The sequence below is a fragment of the Archocentrus centrarchus genome, chromosome 2 (assembly GCF_007364275.1).
Source record: "Archocentrus centrarchus isolate MPI-CPG fArcCen1 chromosome 2, fArcCen1, whole genome shotgun sequence".
Taxonomy (NCBI): Eukaryota; Metazoa; Chordata; class Actinopteri; order Cichliformes; family Cichlidae; genus Archocentrus; species Archocentrus centrarchus.
Window position 1 is genome coordinate 22,778,605 of NC_044347.1, and position 19,489 is coordinate 22,798,093.

General features: G+C 40.8%; 1 protein-coding gene across 1 annotated transcript in view; it reads left to right on the forward strand.

Moving 5' to 3' along the window:
• Window positions 1-8,837: 8,837 nt before the first annotated feature.
• LOC115792371 (E3 ubiquitin-protein ligase Midline-1-like) overlaps window positions 8,838-19,489 on the forward strand; it is a 55,035-nt gene continuing 44,383 nt past the window's right edge. Inside the window, exon 1 of the mRNA XM_030746885.1 lies at window positions 8,838-9,129. The gene's annotated coding sequence lies outside the window, so the exon portion shown is untranslated. The remainder of the gene's footprint in view (window positions 9,130-19,489) is intronic.

A 19,489-nucleotide genomic window follows, 5' to 3' on the forward strand; every position in this document is an offset into this window, starting at 1 on the left:
ATGGGTCCAACCCAAAATGCACTTAATGCAGCAGTTGTGTACAGTGAGTATATACTGTATGTAAAAGACAAACATAGCCATTGTGGCGACCTTTTCACCGTCACATCTTGTTTGAAGGGTGAAGGGTGGATCTGCCTGTGAAACCGAGGACACTGCACGCTCATACCCTAGCGTACCCTGGATAACCTTCCACTCTGATTCTAATTGATCATAAATGAGCATCATGTTTTACTCAATATGACCTGAAACTAGCAACGGAGTAAACATAAAATAAATAAATAAATAATAAAAAGGAATGTGCTTACTGAGGTCATAGATGTCTGTACGTCCAGAAGTCTCTTTAAAACTTGAGGAATTCTGCCCTGCTGGCCATTTAAAAAAAGCAGGTTTGGGGCACTTTCTTTTATACCCTCTGTGTGTGTACGCTTCATTCCCCCAATGGTCACCATTTGGAAAACTTAGCAGGAGAGGAGAGTCAATCAACCCAGAAAAAAGATTCAGTGACATCATCGTTAGCTAGCCACTACCTAGCTAGCTATCACTTCGCTTGATCGCTAGCTAACTGCTGAAATACCAGGTGTTTCAGCTTCGCCCGGTGCTTATGCAGGTTAAAGTGTTGCTTTAAATGTAAATAATTTTAGTATTATGTGTCATCAGACGGTCAACAAGTTGAATTTTTTTGTGAATGGAGGCTAATTGAAGCATTTTGCTGTCAAATGCAACTTCTGGCATTTCTAAAAACAAACAACTTGCTCACAAACTCACAACATAATTTATTTAAAAAATAATCTGTACTATATGAAGTGTATGAACAGACCAAATTGAAGCCCCATATTTCTCTCTTTTTTAATTGCAACTACTAAAGAAAAGTTTCTCTGGATCTACAGCCATTTATTTTCATTTTCCCTTCTTCTTTTCCCCCTTTTGTTTCATGTCCTCCTCTGCATACTGAAATATCTACATCTGAGAAAACAGAGACCTTGCATTTATCATTGTGATTTCTCTGTCTTCTGCACTACCCACTCCTTTATCTCTTAATCTGTCTGTCTCACTTCTTGTCCCCGATTGCTCCCTTCTTAAAGTCTGTTTTGGGGCTTTTCTCCGTATTAGTTTCTTGCAGATTAGATCGCTTTATTTACTGAGGTCACTTGACAGAGATAGATAGCTTCTAGGCTCCACAGGAATATCCCTAACAAAACACACAAAAGGAACGCAACCAAATGCAACAACTACATTCCTACTTTATGCCCCCTTAAATCCCAAACTGGGCTTCAAAGCAGACTGTCTCCACTCAGCTGGTACCAGCTGTATGTCTTCCACTTACTGATTAAAACCAGTCCTCTACTGACCGCATGTGAACTTGCTCTTAAAAAAGGCCACAGGTCAGCTTGAGGGGAAATCTGTTTGGCGTTTTCCAAAAAGGGCTTTTACTACGACTACAAAGACGGCATATGTTTTTCTTTTGGTCCTACACAAGATGTGTCTGCACTTAAAACCAAATGTAAGAATCCTTATACAGAATATCTCCCAAGCTTCTCGTGACTCATACAATAAATACTGTTAAAGATCGCTATCTGTGGTGAGGGAAGGTTTTAAGATGCTCTCTATCCATGTCGTAAAGGTGCCTCTGGAATACAATATGCAGATGGAGCACATGTTTTTTTAATATGCATTGTTGGATACCCTACAGAATTTGTCTTTTTGCATTTATCTCACCCAGGATGTTGACTACGAGGTATTTAATACATTGAAGGCTGCGTCTATCTGCACAAATGTGATCCTACAAGTCCCAGGCTACTCACAGCGTCCGTGCCCTCTGCAAAGGTCTTGGTCGTAACCCTGTCGTCTTTTATCCCTGTAATGGTCGCACCCCGAGAGAGGAGACAGGCCCCTTTGCATTCCGCTCATTCCTGGTAGTTAAAAGTAAGGCCTCTTTAAATTCTGAGCAGAGGCCAACCTTTCCCAAATTGAAAGCCATCACAGGACGGTTGAAAATGAAAGGCAAGAGTAGGACCAGAGCTACTTTCCTCCTATATTTTATCAAAAATGTAGCAGCTTTCATAAAGCAGACAATAAAAACAAGCTTGGAAATATTGCTTTTGCTTTCCATAGAGATAGCTTTTACTGTCACAACCCCTTTTTGCCTCGTGTTTTCTTACAGGTGCCAGTAAAAGAAAAAACCTCTGGGTGCAAACACAAAAACCACAGCCTTGAATACAAAAAGAGCCAGACTTTCTCTGCCTCTTCAGCTGCTGAATGCATCTGTGTTTTTATGTGTACGTCAGAACATCTTCCTGGAACTGATATTTGATCATGTCCATTATGTCTAACAGAACTGACAATGTTTTTGTGTAGTCATTAAGAACAATGCTTCCTTTGCTTGTTCACCCACTACATGTCCTTCTTGCTTTAAGTGTTGTCATCTCATACTTGCTACATGTATTGCAGAAATGATCTTTGATCCCTAGCAGATGAAGTCATTATTATAACACTAAGCACAATTTTTTTTCTCTCTTTTTGCACACCGTTATTTGAAGCACAATCAGAATGCCACCGGGGGCATCACAGGAATATATAGTTCAAGGTGAAAAACAGCCACGCTGCTCTGCAGTACTGAGGCACTGGACACTTGACAGAGCTTTAGCGACTACAGTATGTGTGTGCAGAGAGTTGAATGAAGAATGCTCATGTCTGTGTTTTAATTCTGAAGAGTGCTGTTGGATAATCTCCAAGGGAAAAAAAAATAACAGAAGACCTGCCAGTGCAACAATATACAGTATCCATGTCTACGGCGCGGCATCAGTAGAATAAAAGATTTTGAGTCTGTGCAACTGCCAACACAAAACTTTGTTTGAAGAAAAGTAAATTCTCTCTTCAGTGGTCCAGAAAGCTGAATACATTGTAAGTTAGAAAAGAAATAGGCAGACCATAAAAAAAAAAAAAAAGTTGTTAATATGAAAGAATAAATCCTTTGGGGCTGAAACATTAAGCAAATTCTGTGAAAAAAAACTGCAGTTCCTGAAATGGCCACTTGAGGCTGTCTTCAAATGTGAGTCAGCCCTCCCATGTTAAAAGGCTAAACTTTACAGAGTCAGAGTCTGCTTTAGAATATATACTGCTCAAAAAGGGGTCAGTGTCACTACTGGTAGTATGAGTCGACACCTGGACCCTACAGAGGTTGCAAAGGTAGTCCAACTCCTCCAGGATGGCACATCAGTACGTGGCATTGCCAAAAAGTTCACTGTGTCTGCCACCAAAGTCTCAAGAGCATGGAGGAGATTCCAGGAGATAAGCAGTTACTCTAGGAGTTGTGGACAGGGCCATAGAAGGTCCTTAACCCATCAGCAGGACAAGGAGGAACAGGATGAGCACTGTCAGAGATAAAAAAGTGACCTCCAGCAGGCACTGGTGTGAATGTCTCTGGCCAAACAATCAGAAACAGACTTCATGAGGGTGGCCTGAGGTCCTCTGTGCTCACTGCCCAGCACTGTAGATCCTGATTGGCATTTTGTAACCCATGTGATCTGAGGAAGAGACAGTCATTTGCCACACCTGTTGGCAGATTGAGAAGCCTCAGCGTCACCTCTGTCACTTCCTATTACTTGCTGGTGACTGTAGAGCGTGTGTGGAGCGAGCGTCCCAGAAACTTGAACATCTTCATGAAAGTAACTACTTTTACTCAGCTGGGAGTCTTCTTTTGGATTCCCTCTTAAATCTTTCAGTTAATAGTGGCATTTTCTTTTGTTAGCGCCCATTATGTTTAGCGTTTTCCCACAGCGTTGCTACCATGAATCTCTGTGGTGAAATAAAGAATTTCAGAGATTAATTAATGAACTCTGTAATATTGAATATAAGAGTATTATCGTCTACTTTGTGTATTTGGTAGAGGTCCAAATGACCATTTAATTTCAACTTGTATTCTTGCTTTTTGTTTGTTCAAATGCTAATGAACATGTTCGTATAATGCTTATGGCATCGACAGATTGTATTCAGTGAAATACTAATCAAGAATTATATAGCATTATAATGAACTGAATATAGTGTTGTGCAAGTGAACTGATAGAATGGTTGATTGTATTGATAATGAATGTTATTGGTAACTTAATTTTTGTAATATAGAATTCTAATTATACTTTTGACCTTTGTTTATAAGGTTCTTGAACTGAGCTTTCAAGAACTGGACTGAACTGCAGATCTGTTAAATCTTAAAGACATTGAATCAAAGTGTGCTCCTGTTTCTGTAAATGTTTTTCCCTGTGTGTTGATTATTTTCCTTTTGCATTGTATAAGGGGTTCTTTTGTCATCATTCACCCACAAGCTCCATAAAGAACAAGGTCTTCTGAGTATAGTCATTTCTTCCATGCGCTATAGTCCTAACATTTAAACACAATGAGTGCAATGACCATTACAATTTACCATAGTTACGAGAATTGGCAGGTCCACCACTGGTGCTCTGTGCTTTTCACAGATGAGAGCAGGTTCACCCTGAACACATGTGACAGACATGAAAGGGTCTGGAGAAGCCATGGAGAACGTTATGCTGCCTGTACAGTAACATTGTTCAGCATGACCGGTTTGGTGGTGGGTCAGTGACAGTCTGAGGAGGCATATCCATGGAGGGACCCACAGACCTCTACAGGCTAGGCAGCAGCACCCTGACTGCGATTACATATCAGGATGAAATCCTTGGACCCATTGTCAGACTCTGCGCTGCTGCAGTGGGTCCTGGGTTCCTCCTAGTGCACAGCAATGCTTGGCCTCATGTGGCGAGAGTATGCAGGCAGTTCCTGGAGGAAGAAGGAATTGATACCACTGACTGGCCCCCATACTCGCCTGACCTAAATCTCTTAGAACACCTCTGGGACATTATGTTTCAGTCCATCTGACACCACCAGGCTGCACCTCAGACTGTCCAGGAGCTCAGTGATGCCTGGTCTAGATCTGGGAGGAGATCCCCCAGGACACCATCCATCGTCTCTATAGGAGCCCCAATGTTGTCAAGCATGCAAACAAGCGCATGGGGCCATACAACCTACTGAGTACCATTTTGAGTTGGTACAAATAAATTTCGTCAAAATGGACTCACCTGCTGCATGGTTTGTTTGTTTTTTTACTTTGATTTTCGGGATGTCTTTGAAGTCAGCCCTCTGTAGATTGATAATCAAACGATGTGGCATCCTTTCATTCCTAACACATTACCCAGTCCATATCAGTGTAGATATCGGCATGATTTTTTTTCCCATTGAGATCTGATTTGTTTTCAAAATGTTTCTTTAATTGCTTTTTGAAACAGCATAGTTTTGGTGTGGATATCTAGTCTCTTCATGTGTGACAATTGTATCGGCAGTATTTTTCTTCCTTCTAACTAGCTAGTTTAAAACGTCATGTCTTGTATGTATTTGGTGTATAGAAACTGAGTGAAAGATACAGCAGTTCTTAGTGGCTAAACTGGACTTTTAGACTATGTTGGTGCTGGAAACTCGTCATAGACTCGTGACACGTCATAGAAACCATGTCTTTCTAAGCAGTCATGGTTTAGCATGTAACTAAAGCTGCATTTTGGGAACAGTGAGCTGGAGTTATTTGTTTTAAGATTAGTGAGATTTTTTTAAGCCCCAAAGTATGAAAACTCAAATCAAACCAAAACAGCAAAAGACGACCTGTTAGATTTGGCTTTGAAAGAAAGTTTCACTTCAAAAGAAACATAATAACCAATGTCTATGTTAAGCCACTATCTGAGACTTGAAAATGGCAGTCGTTTTCCCTTAAAGTACAACCTTTAGTGAGACATATTTTCCAATTTCACGACTCAGCTCATGTTTATTCTTAGTGCTTTGACCGTAAGGTTATATTTTTCCTTTCATATTTGACAGCTTCTTCTGCTAACTGCATGTGCTGTTATTTTCCTTCTTTGCATAGCGAGAGAATACTTCATGTCTTGCTGGACCAGTAAAGGGTGTTCAGAAAGTGACTGGTCTTGCTCTCGCTGAGAACTGACCCGCAATGGAAACTCTTTCCTTGTCCTTTTCCAAAAGAGCATTCTTTAGCAGCAGCCTCACCTCAACTGATCCCACTCCAACCACTAGAAATACACACCAGAATCCTGCAACCACAGCACACACACACACACACACACACACACACAGGCACACTGTGCATTTACTGGACTTTAGTGAACTTAGTCTAGGGTTTGGAATATGAAAAGGTTCCCTGATGTTTAAAGAATTCACTAAACATCCCATACTTACGTGCTTAAAGTGTATTTTACTACTTTGGCTCTAAATGACCTTATCGGAATTCCAGAAACACTTTATCTGATAGGAATCTGTGAATGCACCAATGAAATAAAAATGCAAAGCACTGACAGTTTTGGACATGCTGTTTGGGACTTAGCAGACCCAAACAAACAGGTTTATTTGGCATATTCAGCATATTTTCAGGCCAAAACATACAAGCATACAAGATGGAATTAAACCCACAATCCACTGCAAGAGTAAGAACCATGTTCTACACCCCAAACTAGAGGAGTCAAAATGTTAGGGATTACTTTGGATAAACGACCAATGAGCCGATTGCTGCTTTTATATCACATAAACAGTAGAGTTCTAAAAAAAATGCTTTTGATTCAGACTTTCTGCCTTTTCTCATAAACCATTGTTAGTACTAAGAGAACTGTCCACTGTTTATCAGACAGGTAGGATTTCCAACCAGGCAACTGAAGATTCTGGATCAAAGAGTGCAGTAATGACAGGCCAGCATGCCTTGTGTGTGACTGACTTGCATCTTGGAGATTAATTTAAGCTGCTTTCCTTGTGGGCTGCATAAAAAAAGGAGGGGTTGTTTTTATGAGGAGCAGCCAAAACAGCTGAGGTTTCAAGGTGGAGGGAGAGAGGGAGCGACATCGGGGCCATTGGGGAGGCATTAAAGAAATTACAGAGGGCAAATTTGTGCTGAGGATGTGTCACGGATGCCAGGGAAGAAACAGGGCAATATACAGGTATCTCATGTATAGTGGATATCTTGTTGAATTATTCTTACTTTGAACTGTTTTCGATGATATTCACTATTAATGCAACTGAAGTATTCCACTATGTTTGTAGTTATCTTAATAAATTGCTATATCATTTTTGTGAACTGACTATGATAATAGAAGGTTCTGTCGGCTGCTCCCATATTTCTCAAGTGGTTGCCACAGCGGATGAATCCGCATGTTTGATTAGGGACCAGATGCCCTTCCTGACACAACCCTCTCATTTATCCAGGCTTGGGACTGGCACTAGGAGTAAGCTAGCTTGTGACCAGGTGCTGAGTTTATGTCTCTCTTTTTTTTAAGAGTTGGGTTTCAGTTCATGGTTTACTGCATGTGATTTCCCACTCTACAAGACTCAAAAAGCTGTATTAGGAACAGAGTATGAATAAAAGGAAGTAAATAGGAAATGAAACAGTATTTTTACTAACCCATTAAAAATGAAACTTTACAAGCAGATTGCCACAATCACTCATGGTTTGCATGGAAGATATCAACTTGTCTGCAAATTCTTACTAACAAACCATCAAGCAGCAATGAAAAAGTACGATGCAAACTAGAAACTGAGAACTTTGACTTCAAAGTAAAAGTTGTGCCTTACTGCTGCAACCAACACATTTCAAAAGATGCAACTTTTATTTTGAAGGTGTAGAGTCTCTGTTTTTGGTTTGGGGGGGTGGGGTCACTGACAGCCTCTGGGCCTGCATGACTGGGACTTTAACAATCAGTTTCACAGCAATTGCCAGCAAACTACAGGAACCGTTAACAACGGTTCGAGGAATACTCATTTTTCTGCAGCAAATGGTTGCCAACCAGTTGCCAACTGGTCTCTAGGTCTGTGTGACTGGGGCATAAATATCAGCTGATACAAGCTGCATAAACTGTATGGGCTGAAAGCCCTAATTAGTGCAAAGCAGCAGGCTAACATCATGCTAGAATTTAGTTTACCAAACGTAGATCAAACGTCTTGGACACACATAAGCAAGCCACATCATTTGTCAGATAATATCATGAAAAGTGTTCCAAAAGGCACCAACTGCACAACCACAGTGGGGGTGGGGGTCGGGGGGTCCAGCTCTGTGACTCAAACTTATCTAAATGGATAAGTTGTGATAGAATTTTGCTCACTGTACAGTTGTTAGGAAATGGGAAACTATCCATAAAGACCCAAAATGTTTTGTGTGGCAGTCTCTAAACATGTTTTTGATGCTGTGAAGTTGTGCATTTTAACATGAGAGTCTGTGGGAACGTGCTCTTTTTTTTTTCCCCATTCAGCCTCAAGTAGCCACTCCTGGAACTGCAGCTGTTGGCTTCATTTTGGTTGCCTTTTGTAAAGCACTTGAAGTGACTGAGAGATGCAGTAAATATTTGGAGGATGGGAGCATAATCCCAGCAAAAAATTGAAGTCTGGCTTTTTATTTGTTCAATTATTGCATCTGAGACTAAGCAATTATTTGAAAACCAACATTTGAGAACTAGGGAATTTCTTTTTCTAGCTTGCACAGATGTGCATATTACACTTGGAATACGACTTTGCAGGTAAAGCACATTAGCATGGATAAGTAGACATGCACGCGCAAGTTCTATCTGTATGACACATCATACTGCAAGCACACTCGCACACAGAGGGCCCAGACTCCACCCCCAAGCGGTTCAGTGATTGGCCTACTTTGAGACAGGGCAGCTCGCTGGCAGATTTGAATACAGGGAAACAGAAAGGGAGGAATGGACAGAGGAGGAGGAGGGGATAAAGAGAGGGGGGCGGTGCACTACTTTGTCCCGGCTCTCTCGCTCTCTCTCTTTCTCTCTCCCTGCCGGGTCAGGATGGAAAGGCTTACACAGGCAGGGGAGGAAACATGTCATGAGAGGTGATGACACAGCCACGGAGACGTATCCACATCCTCTCTGACTCCCAAGTTCGCTGCTCTCTGCTGCTTTTGCCACCGCTGCTGCTGCTGTTTCTGCATCCCACAGATGAGAGAGAGAGAGAGAGAGACCCAAAGATAGCTGCCATTCTCTCCCCCCACCTCTCTCCCCCTCTGTCTCTCTTCCTCTCTTTTTCACTTTGTTTGTGGATGATGGGATTTTAATCATGTGGAAGGTAAGGAAGAGGAAGAAGAGAAGGGAGCTTGATTTGTATTTTTTTTTTTTTGTGCATACTGTATGGAGATGTGTGAGGTGGGGGCTGTCTCAGAGGGAGTTCTTCTTAGAGTAGTTTACTTAAGTCTGTCAGTCCCTGGGGGATTCCCACATGCTTTAACCCTCCATCTCAGCTCAAACTGTATTCTCAGTGGAAATAAGCAGTGGAAGCATTCAGTGCCTGCCTTACTGGAATGATAATGATAGAGCAGTGGCTTCAGGATTGAGCCAATGAGTAGTGTGGAGCCATCTGCATCACGGTTGAAAAGAAACTTGCACAGAAGGATTTCTGAAGAGCGTCAGCTTTAATCTTCACTAAAATGTAGCAACTTCCATACAGATCCCAATTTAAAAGGTCGACAGGTATTAACTGTGAAACTTTGGCTGCTGACCAAAAAAAAAAAAGAAAAGAAAAGTGTGTGTGTGTGTGGGAGGTTGTTATGTAGCATGTGAGTCTGGCTTTTTGTGACCCAAATTCAAAGAGCCACTGTATATTTTGTTGGTTGCCTGAAGCCTCAGCACACATAACAGAGACAGGAGACAGTGCCTTAAGGGATGCTTAAAGTATGCATGTACTTGAGTACTTGAGTGTGTAAGAGCAGCTTTAAAGGTCCCAAATGTTTGGTCTGTTTTCCACTAAAGTGTACGGGGAGTTTGACTGTGGTAATTTAAAAGGGGACATGTTTGTCTGTATTGTCCTCCCAGTTCCTTCCTCCTAGTTTGAAAACCTTGTGTGTATAGAATAACACATTTTCATGATTTTATATATATATATACAGTTTAGCTGCACTATACGCTCTACACGTTATTCACATTGGCACAACTCGCTCATTCTGTGTTTTTAAGCCTCCCAGAGGTCAACTTACTGAATTTTTCGGCATCTCGTGCTCGCTGAGCCGTGTTAAGTACATATTAGTGCATGCGTGTGTGAGCGTGCCTTGTGTGTGCCGAAGCATGTGGGTGACAGCTGGACAGCATGGGCTCGGTGCTGCCAGTGTTTTTTCTCACCTGCAGTGGGTCACTGGGATCAAGGAAATCCAGGTTTCTGTGTTTGCTCTGTGAGACAATGGAGAACTCGAGGAAGGGAGGTCGCTGTGCTCTGACTTCAAGGCTTAAGAAAGCAGTCACATGTATTAAACAGAAGTAGGCGCAGCTCCCTTAAATGATAGTTTATGTCGAGTCTGAAATGGATTTAACCTCATGAGGTCTGATGTAAAGTAACCCTAACCCTATATTCTGCTTATTTTTTTTATAGTTTCTAATGTGTGACAATCAGAATATATGGTTTCTGCTCCCTGATTGTTAAGACTTTCTAAAGCCACATATTTTGATGCCACACAGGCCAAAGGGGTTAGGCTTAGATACTATGGAGTAGGTCTTGATTACTTTCCAACTCTTTAACTGTCTATGGAAGTCATATGCAGTGCTGTGGGCGTCCCCGCCCCCCCAAAAAGCAGCAGTGCTTATGTTTTCATAAGTTGCCGTATTCAACATTTGCATTGACGTGAACAGACTAGGAAAAACAGAAAGGCCTTCTCTGTAGTCGGTCCGTGGCTGTCACTTTGCCGACCAATTTAGCAACAATAGCATTGTTGCTGTTTCTTTTCCTGTTTCCCCCTGACATGTTTCAGTGAGACATTGTCAGCCTGGGCAGGCTTGAGTGAAGCATCTTTGCTTTTAAACCCCCCCCTCCTGAATGAAGACTGAGCGTGGGAACTATGCAGACAAATATAGCAAATGCAGATTTTTTTTAAAATTTGTTTTCCTTCTTGGAGCACATCTGTCACTTCGTGTAAACTTAACTCAAGGGTAAGGTTGCCTCTTAAACTTTGAGCATTGCTGATTTAAAAGGGATAGTTTGGTTTCTGTGAAGAAGAGCTGTGTGAGGTACGTATTTATAGACAGGGTAGTCTCCAGTTTGGAGAAGTAGGCAGGAGAGCTAAGCAATGTGCTGGTATCAACAGGGTTGGGAGCCAAATATATTATAGCCACAGATCCACAGAAAAAGAGAATCAGCATCAGTGCATGCTGCTTTATAATTTTACTTGCTTTAAGTTGGCCATTTATAATGAGGAACTCAAGCTGTGACCAAAAACGCCACCCTCCTATGACAAAAAAACAATTTATTTTTTCTTCCAGAACAGTAGTTGCTGATAAGCTACAGCTTCGACTTTAGTGTTGTCTCAACACATTGTCGCTCCCAACTCACAAGACCCCCCCCCATCCCTTAGTATCTTTTTCTGAGGTAGTTGGGGCCTCAATCAAAAGATCTTCAACAAACAAGTCTGAGAACACGTTTTTACACTTCATTTTACTTCCTTTTGGCTTTACCCTTTCTGGCACTGTTTGGCTACATCCATCTTTTTTAGTCTATAATTTTTACATTATGATTTCCCCCTCTTAACCTGACCACTCTGATGTCAACTACTGGTTTTAGACTCCACCGTTTGAACGTAATGTGCTCTGTTATCAACTAATGCTAGCAAGCTTGGTCAGCAAGCTGCATGCATAAACTGTATAGGTGCAGTGCACATCAGATATTGTATCTGCCAAATATCAGACTAATCAAATACCACCAAAACTAAAGACTGCCCTACCTTGCATGCGTCTTGACCAAGTGTTGTGTGATTAAGTTCATTTTGGATCGGATAAATAAACTAACCAATCAAGGCAACAGTTGATGAGCAACTCTCAAGTTCTGCAACTGTCTGGTTAGGTAGGTCTTATTTTTAATGTGCTTTAAAGTAGGTTTCCCTACCAGCGTTGTACAAAGCCGCACATTGCTTAGCTTTTCCAAACTGGGGGGCCTGCCACCTGCGATCTGATGCAGGTACGTCACCGATTATGAAAAGGCACTTTATATGACCCAACTTCAAAGGAAGTTAAATAACGCTTTGATCACAAGGGAAGAATTTATTTCAGGACAACTTTGGTGGCTAGTGCCATTAATAGCAGACAGCAATGCGGCCCCCAAAATATCCCAGTTATCTCACAAGCATGTAGCATACATGATAAAACGGGGGAGGTATAACTCATGAGACTCTTATCTCCTCGTAATTGGTTAATTTGATCTTCAAAGCGTCAGCAGTCGCCTACTTCAGACGCTCGAGGGGCGAACTGCTAATTGCTATCTAAACATGCTTGAAAAGGGACAAGACATACCGGAATACGTTTTTCTCTCCCTCCCTCGCTCTCATTCTCGCTCTATTTCCACTCCAGATCAGTTCATTTTATCCACCCCAGTGCATTCTTTAATCACCCACTGGATAAGATGAGAGCGCAATGTTGCTATGGAAACTTCAGAAACGGTGACAATGAGCACAGTCGGTTCAGTGAGAGTTGGCAGCTTGTGCAGTCCTGTGGAGAGGATAAGTGGTTCCTCAAACTTTTTATTTTACAGTTGTCAGGAGCCTCTACCCTGTGTGACAGTGAGGTATGAGACAAACGTTTCAACATTTTAACGATATAAATATAAAATCCACACAGCCTGCACGACTTTCAGGTTATTATAAAGTCATTTTAGAAACAAAGGCAATACAATGTCAGGTTTTTTTTCTAATTAACGGAGGCTGAAAGGCAGCCTTTTTTATTTTCTCTGATCTGCAGTTCAAATAATTCATGTTTATACTAAATGGCTGAGTGCAGAATTATACCACAGTGCAGTGACACAACACTGCAAATAACTGTCCACTAAAGTGCCAAAAGTTAACCCCATTTACTGTGACTCAGTTCTAATGTGGTCAACCCAAACGAATCGGTCAAAAAAGGTAACAGACGTTGAAGAATCACAACATCTACTCCTGCTTCTGATTGGTCTGATATTGTCCTCCAACATCACAAAATAGCTTCTTGACTTGAAGAAGCACCTGCAAGTTATCACCTTGCATTCACTGATTTGTTGTTTCTCTGAATAATTTTACTTTTACTTTTCATGGAGTGAAGACAAAGCATGAAATGCCATAAATTTGTTCATTTACACAGACAAGATTAATTTCTTTTAAACTGCTGCCATGATGAGTTCAAAAGTTTTTAAAGTCTGGCACACGTCACGTAGCACCGCACAAAAATGAGCCTGGAAAAAAGTGGTAATTGTTGGTTTCTAACTGAAACCATGATTATCTCCTAAAGTATTTTTGGAACTCAAGCCTGTCAAAGTAGTTGTTTAACCTTTTTTCAAGCTGCAGGAGAAAATGAATATCAACAATCTAGCTCCCAGTATTAAGAATCCATTCAAACTGTAGCTGAAAACTGTTTTTGTGTCCATCTACTTTAAAAAAAAAAAAGAAATCAGTGCAGATGTAACATTTATGCTTCGTAAGCTCCCGTTTGTGTGGCTGTGTGGGTGTAGTGTGAAATGTTTGGGATTAACATCTGCTGCCGACCATCTAAATCTTTGTGCTGTTGTTCACTAAAGTTAAATGATATCTGATATTTTAGCCTCTTTACCTAAACTGAGTGGTTAGGTGAGTTTGGAAATAATCACAAAATGTACTGAAGAGAATCAGATTGTTGTGTGATATGAGTGAGGTGCCAGGGCGGCTCAGTGGGTGAGTGGGCGACCATGTAAGCTGCATGGCTGTGGTGCAGTGGGCCTGGGTTTGTGGCAGACCTGTAGCCCTTTGCTGTATACTATCTAAAAAAAGCTTAAAAGTCTAAAAAAGGGCCAAATTTTCACAGATAAAATCTTAAGATTTTGCCTAGTATCATAAAACGAATCATTCAATTTCTTTAAGTCTCTTTGCATGTGACATTTTTTGCTTTCTGGGTCATCATATTATTAGCTAATGCTAAGTAGTTTGATTAGCATGCTAAGTAACATCTAATATATGCACCAAAATTAAAGCAGACTTGATGGTTTAGCCTCATAGATGTTATTTGTCACAATACTGTGTTCAAAATGCTCTAAAAGACACCATCAGTGTATTGAGAAGTCCATTTCAGTGACTCAGATTAACAGAAGCGAAGTGTAAGAGAAAGTAACCATCCTTTATCGGCACACCAGTGGTTTCTGCCAGTGTACTAAAGCCTGTGTGGCCTAAGTTAACCCCTCCTAAGGACCAATTTTTTTTTAAACAAAAACTACAACTGTGAATGTAGCCACTATATTTTTTCAGCCTGCTGTCAGCCTGAGTCATTGTACACTTATTACATTTTCTGGTTCTTCATTCCATCTTAAACCGTCTTTATAGTTTTGTCAAGATCTTTTTAATACTTCTTTCCATCCACTCACTCATTATGGATTATGATAGGTTAGATTCTTTAACTTTTATGAACAACACTAACTGTGATGATCTCTTAGGATTCATTTACTTTTGGCTACTTTTCCTCAAGTAGCTAATACACATTTTCTCAGAAGATTAAAAAAAAATAAACAAAAATGAAGATCCAAAAATCAGCACTGTTTTTTTTTTTTTAACTGTTTATGTAACATGAGCTTTCAGTTTTACCGCTGGAAGGCAAAGTCATTGATTCTCTCAGCATGCTACCTGAAAAAGACCCTTTCACAGGTGTCAGATTGGGCTCTGCTCTGAAAAAACATTGCAGTCATTCGATATGCATCGAGGGGTTTATTTAATCAGCCGCGGCTCGGCAGATGTGTTTGGTATGTCCATCACTCTGGAGGTCTCGGAGAAGTTAAATACCATCATGCCTTCTGACATTCCTAACCTCCCAGTTCAGTGTAAACACAGATGACTTGAAACCTATTATTATAAGTCTAATGTAATTGTTAGCATATTCCACATCTCTGGTGTTAAGATGCAAGATGTCCAATGGAATAGGGTCATTTAGGCATTTCAGGCAGGTAGAAAAAAACAACTTTCTCTTGAGGAAGCAGAGATCCAAGCGGACTGCTTGACTACAATATAACAAATTCTCAACAAGCTGAAATCCTTATAAGTTAAAAATCCTCAAACACAAAGGAAAATCTGGCTTTTTTGTGCACAGCTATAAGATAGCCATTGTTTTAGAAACTGAACCTTAATGCCATGCAAATGTAACTAGATAAGAAGGATATTTTGCTGCAATAATCTTGCCAGCTCTGTATGCCGTACTGCACGAGTTATGCAAATGCAGCATGCATGGTGTTTATCCCACTCGTGCTCTGTTCATGCATGCAAACACTAGCTTACCTAATCTTTACCAGCTCTCTGGGGCCATTTTCACATCAAAAACATTTCATTATCCAATCAAAGTTACTAGGATAATTTAGCACTTGAGGGCATAACCACAATTTAATCACTTTCATCTTCACTAGGGGATCCTAAGCACACATTTTGAGGCAGCATGAAGGCGTTATACAATAATCTTGCTCATGGAAATGCAGCACATGAGGGATCAGTGAGTGTTCTTTTTTTATGTAGTCAGTCTTATGTCAGATATCCAAGTGAGGTTCTTACTGTACAGGCTGAAAAGTGAACCAGAAGTAACCTTGAAGTTTATCAGGTTTTCAGGATCTGGCATTAAATGGCACTTAACTGAAATGCTACAGTGAATTCTATTAAATTGTGAGCTAAAGCTAGCACTATTGTGATGTGTGATTATTAGAGGGTGTCAGAAAAGGGTGATGCTATAGGAGTTTTTAGCTAAAGGTACAGTGTTTTTCTTCCACTCAAATTCAAAAAGATGGCTGGCTAAAAGCGGGTTTATTATGCTCATTTCCAGCTGTATTTTTGCTAAAGTCGCTTGGCATAATTCATGGTTCAAAATGACCCTTCTTTATCTGTAATGGGCCTTGGCACATGCATCCTCTTCATGTCTGAAGCTGTTTCAGCTCCCTTTCTCCTTCATTTAAGCCAGCTGTCATCTAATTGGCTGCCCCTTGTAAACAACAGCTTGAAACAGGAGGTGGGAGGGACTTCTGTGCTCAGTGCTGGAGTTATGTGCCTGAGATGACCATATTAGGGATATCCCTAATATGGATATCTCTGACATCACACAGGACCAATAGTAGAAAAAAAAGCTATCAGAAATGAGGTGTTTAGAGCTGCTGATTATGTATGCTGATTGTCTGAACCTTTGACCATGTTAAATATGAGCATCAACCACTGCAGCAGTATATAATATATTGCCTTGCATGCTGTAACATCTTTGAGTTATAAATGCACCTGAGAAATTCAGTTCTGTAGCAGCAGCTTTCAGGGAAACTACTTGATGAGCAACAAGCAGAGAAAGTTAGCATTTAGCTCATAAATAAGCAGCGCATTGGCACCAAAAGAGCCAGTGGAATAGGTGGAGACCAAACATAGAGCTAAAAGAAGACAAACTGTTGACTTTAGTTTTGTCAGGTGGGTCATCTCAGAAATCAGTGCAAGCTCAACTCAGTATTTGCACGTGATGCAGCCGACGTGCCAAAACCGCTCCACCAAAGGGTCCCATGGCTTTGCAAAGTGCGGAAATTACTGCAAAATCATTAATAATTTAGCATTAAATGCTCTGCAGTTTCTGCAAAAAAATTACGTAATGTATCTTTTAGATCAACAGGTTTTTAAATTTATTTAAGAGGAAAAAGGTCAAACAGTGTAGGTTCCCCTTCAAGAAATCCTTTACTAACAGATGATAAAGACATCGCTGTGTGTTTGCATGTGCTGGTATAGCAAAGATCATTCAACCTGATAAAATCTGGACTTGACATCAACAGACTTTCAGTTGTAATAACATAATCTCTGCCCCCCCCAAGTCTATTTTCACATATGCCACTGTACCCAATCTGGGTCACGCAAGTGAGATCCAGACACGCACACTCTCACACACCATATTCACAAATGTCACCCTTTATTATAATCACTAATAGCCTCTGCATCCCAGACTATAACCAGCCAATCCTGTTAGGTGTGACTGACCGCTTCAGAACATGAAAGGCCAGGATTGGTCACAGCCAGTATAGTAGGAAGCGGATTAGGGATCAGCATGGCAGGGTATCTGGAATCAGACAAAAGCTTTGAGTGTGTGTGTGTGTGTGTGTGTGTGTGTGTGTGGCAACTGTTAGTGCTGGTAACTTGTTAAACGTCCAGCCTCATACTGTAGTGAACATGGGGAGGAAGGAGAAGGTAAGGAGGTAGAGGGGAGGAGAGGAAAAGGGAAGGAGGGATGAAGAGAGATGAAAGAGATTTTGAGATCTAATTCTTCTTTGAATTTGACATCTAACGCTCAAAGCTTTTTTATCACTTGTCTAAAAGTGGAGTCTGGACTTCGTTAGCTTTAACTCCGGGCATGTTCATCAAGTTTTAGTCCTCTGTCCTAATTGGACTTATGACAGCTACACCTGCAAGCAAGGCTGTTGAGTATGTCAGATGAATTTCTTCGAGGGATTGCGCTGCAAGATTGATCGCATACAAGAAGAGCCAGAAGGCTAATATTGTAAGGAAACACTGTGGAAAAATCCTTCTCTGTATAGACACAGCAATGCAGACAGACAGCTGATACTAGTTGTAGATAGAACTTGCATTACCCAGTCCTATAAATGTTTATGGTGAGCAATTTTGACGAGCAAGTTCATTATAAAGATCTTCCTTCGCTGTCATGGTGATAGTCACGAACCCAGTAACATACGTTACTGAGTATAGCCTAATTAATCTAATATGAAATGTAAACATAATGCAACACACAAAGCACGACTCAGCGTGACAGAAAATACTTATTATACAAATTTGCACCTGAAACTCCAGAGCTTCCCTGATCTTTGCAGCTGTGATGCTTAATTATTAATGGCCAAGTGGAGTGAAATCATACTTTCAATTAGAGCACGCTTAAGCAAAAATAACCAGTTTCACTCAACAAAAAAAAAAAAAAGAAGAAATTCAACATATTTTAGTTTTAATTTCTCAGTACATTTAAATCTCAGCTGCCTGATCTGTTTGATTTAAAACATTTGGGTGTAGGTTAGATTTGCTCTGACCTTAGCGAGGAAAGAACGCCCCTGTTCTCAGCAACTGCATGAGGTTAAGGATTAATCCATCAGCTCTCCAGCCCCGCTATGAAAGCAGATCATAGGATTTGCAACTCAGGAAAAAGAAAAAAAGCACACAAACATTTGAGGGATCTTTAAAATTCTTTGACAGATTGATGTACACAAAGTGTCAAATGGTTTAGATGTTGGTGAAATGCAAAGCCGAGCAGAGGTTGTGCTGAAGAGCTCACAAAAATGTAAATAATTGATTTGGCTTTTCATAAAAATGTGAATAATTGAGAACAGCTTCTTTCTCTGTCTGTCCCAGTTGCTAAAGTAGGTGATGTTTGTTGGAAATTTAGGCAAAATATTGCTGACAGGCCGATGCAGGTTCTGGTTCTGGTCAGGTTCTGGTCACCTTTACCATTAAGTGCGCTTCGAATTTAAAAAAATAAATTAAAAAATGTCCGTGTTGAATTTTGAGCAGAAAAGATTTTCCGGCCTGTAAAATGTTACATTACGAAGGCTGACGGCTGGATATCGCCACGTTCCGGCTCGGCTTCAGATGCTTTTGTCCTCTTTCGCTCGGTTCTAACATTTCACTGCGTGTTTGCTATTTTCTGCCTCTCTGAGTTAAGAGCAAATTGGAACGGCGCGATCGTAAAGTGACACACACATGCAGTGTGTATGCTTATTATGCGAGCCAGGTCAACGGGGATGACCTACTTCTCGGTTCTGCTGCCACAGCCGCGCACGTCAAATCACCACATGGACCCTGCACCCAAATGTGTTTTTTTCTGGGAGAGTTACATGGCTTTTTGGGTTGCTCATTGCTGAGGGATTTTATGCCATTTCCTGAAAGCGATCTGATAATGGGATCTCTCTACACTTCCACACAGAAGTGTCTCTCGTTTTAGCTTAAATTTGTCAGGTTTTGGTGTAGTTGAAATATTCATTGTGCTGAGGGAAAAAACAAAAAACAAAAAAAAAAAAAGCAGAAATGAAATCAAATTTCCCTGAAGCCAAATTTTTTAGAGAACAAATTATCATGAACTAACTTTTATTGTAAAAACATATCGGTGTTTAAACCCCCAGTTAGTACCAATTATCATCCTCATTACGAGTGTCTCAGTGCATTATGTAAAACTGCCCCCCCCGCTCATTTTCCCCCTGTTTTAAAAAGCGCACAGACTCTCTCTCATCTGGGCTTTCGTCCGCGTCATCCTCTTGTTGAATCATTTTTTTAGAAAATGGAGAGAAAGGAGAGAGCGCCTATGAAAATTTTAACAGTTCAAACTACAAGGAGAAAGGGAAGCTGCAACCTTCATGGACCTGATGTTAATGAAAGATTCAGAAGCAGAATGCAGACTAATGGGGGGGCCGGGCCCAAATATAAACAGGAAGGGAGATCAAAAGTTGACTGAGGCTTAATTTC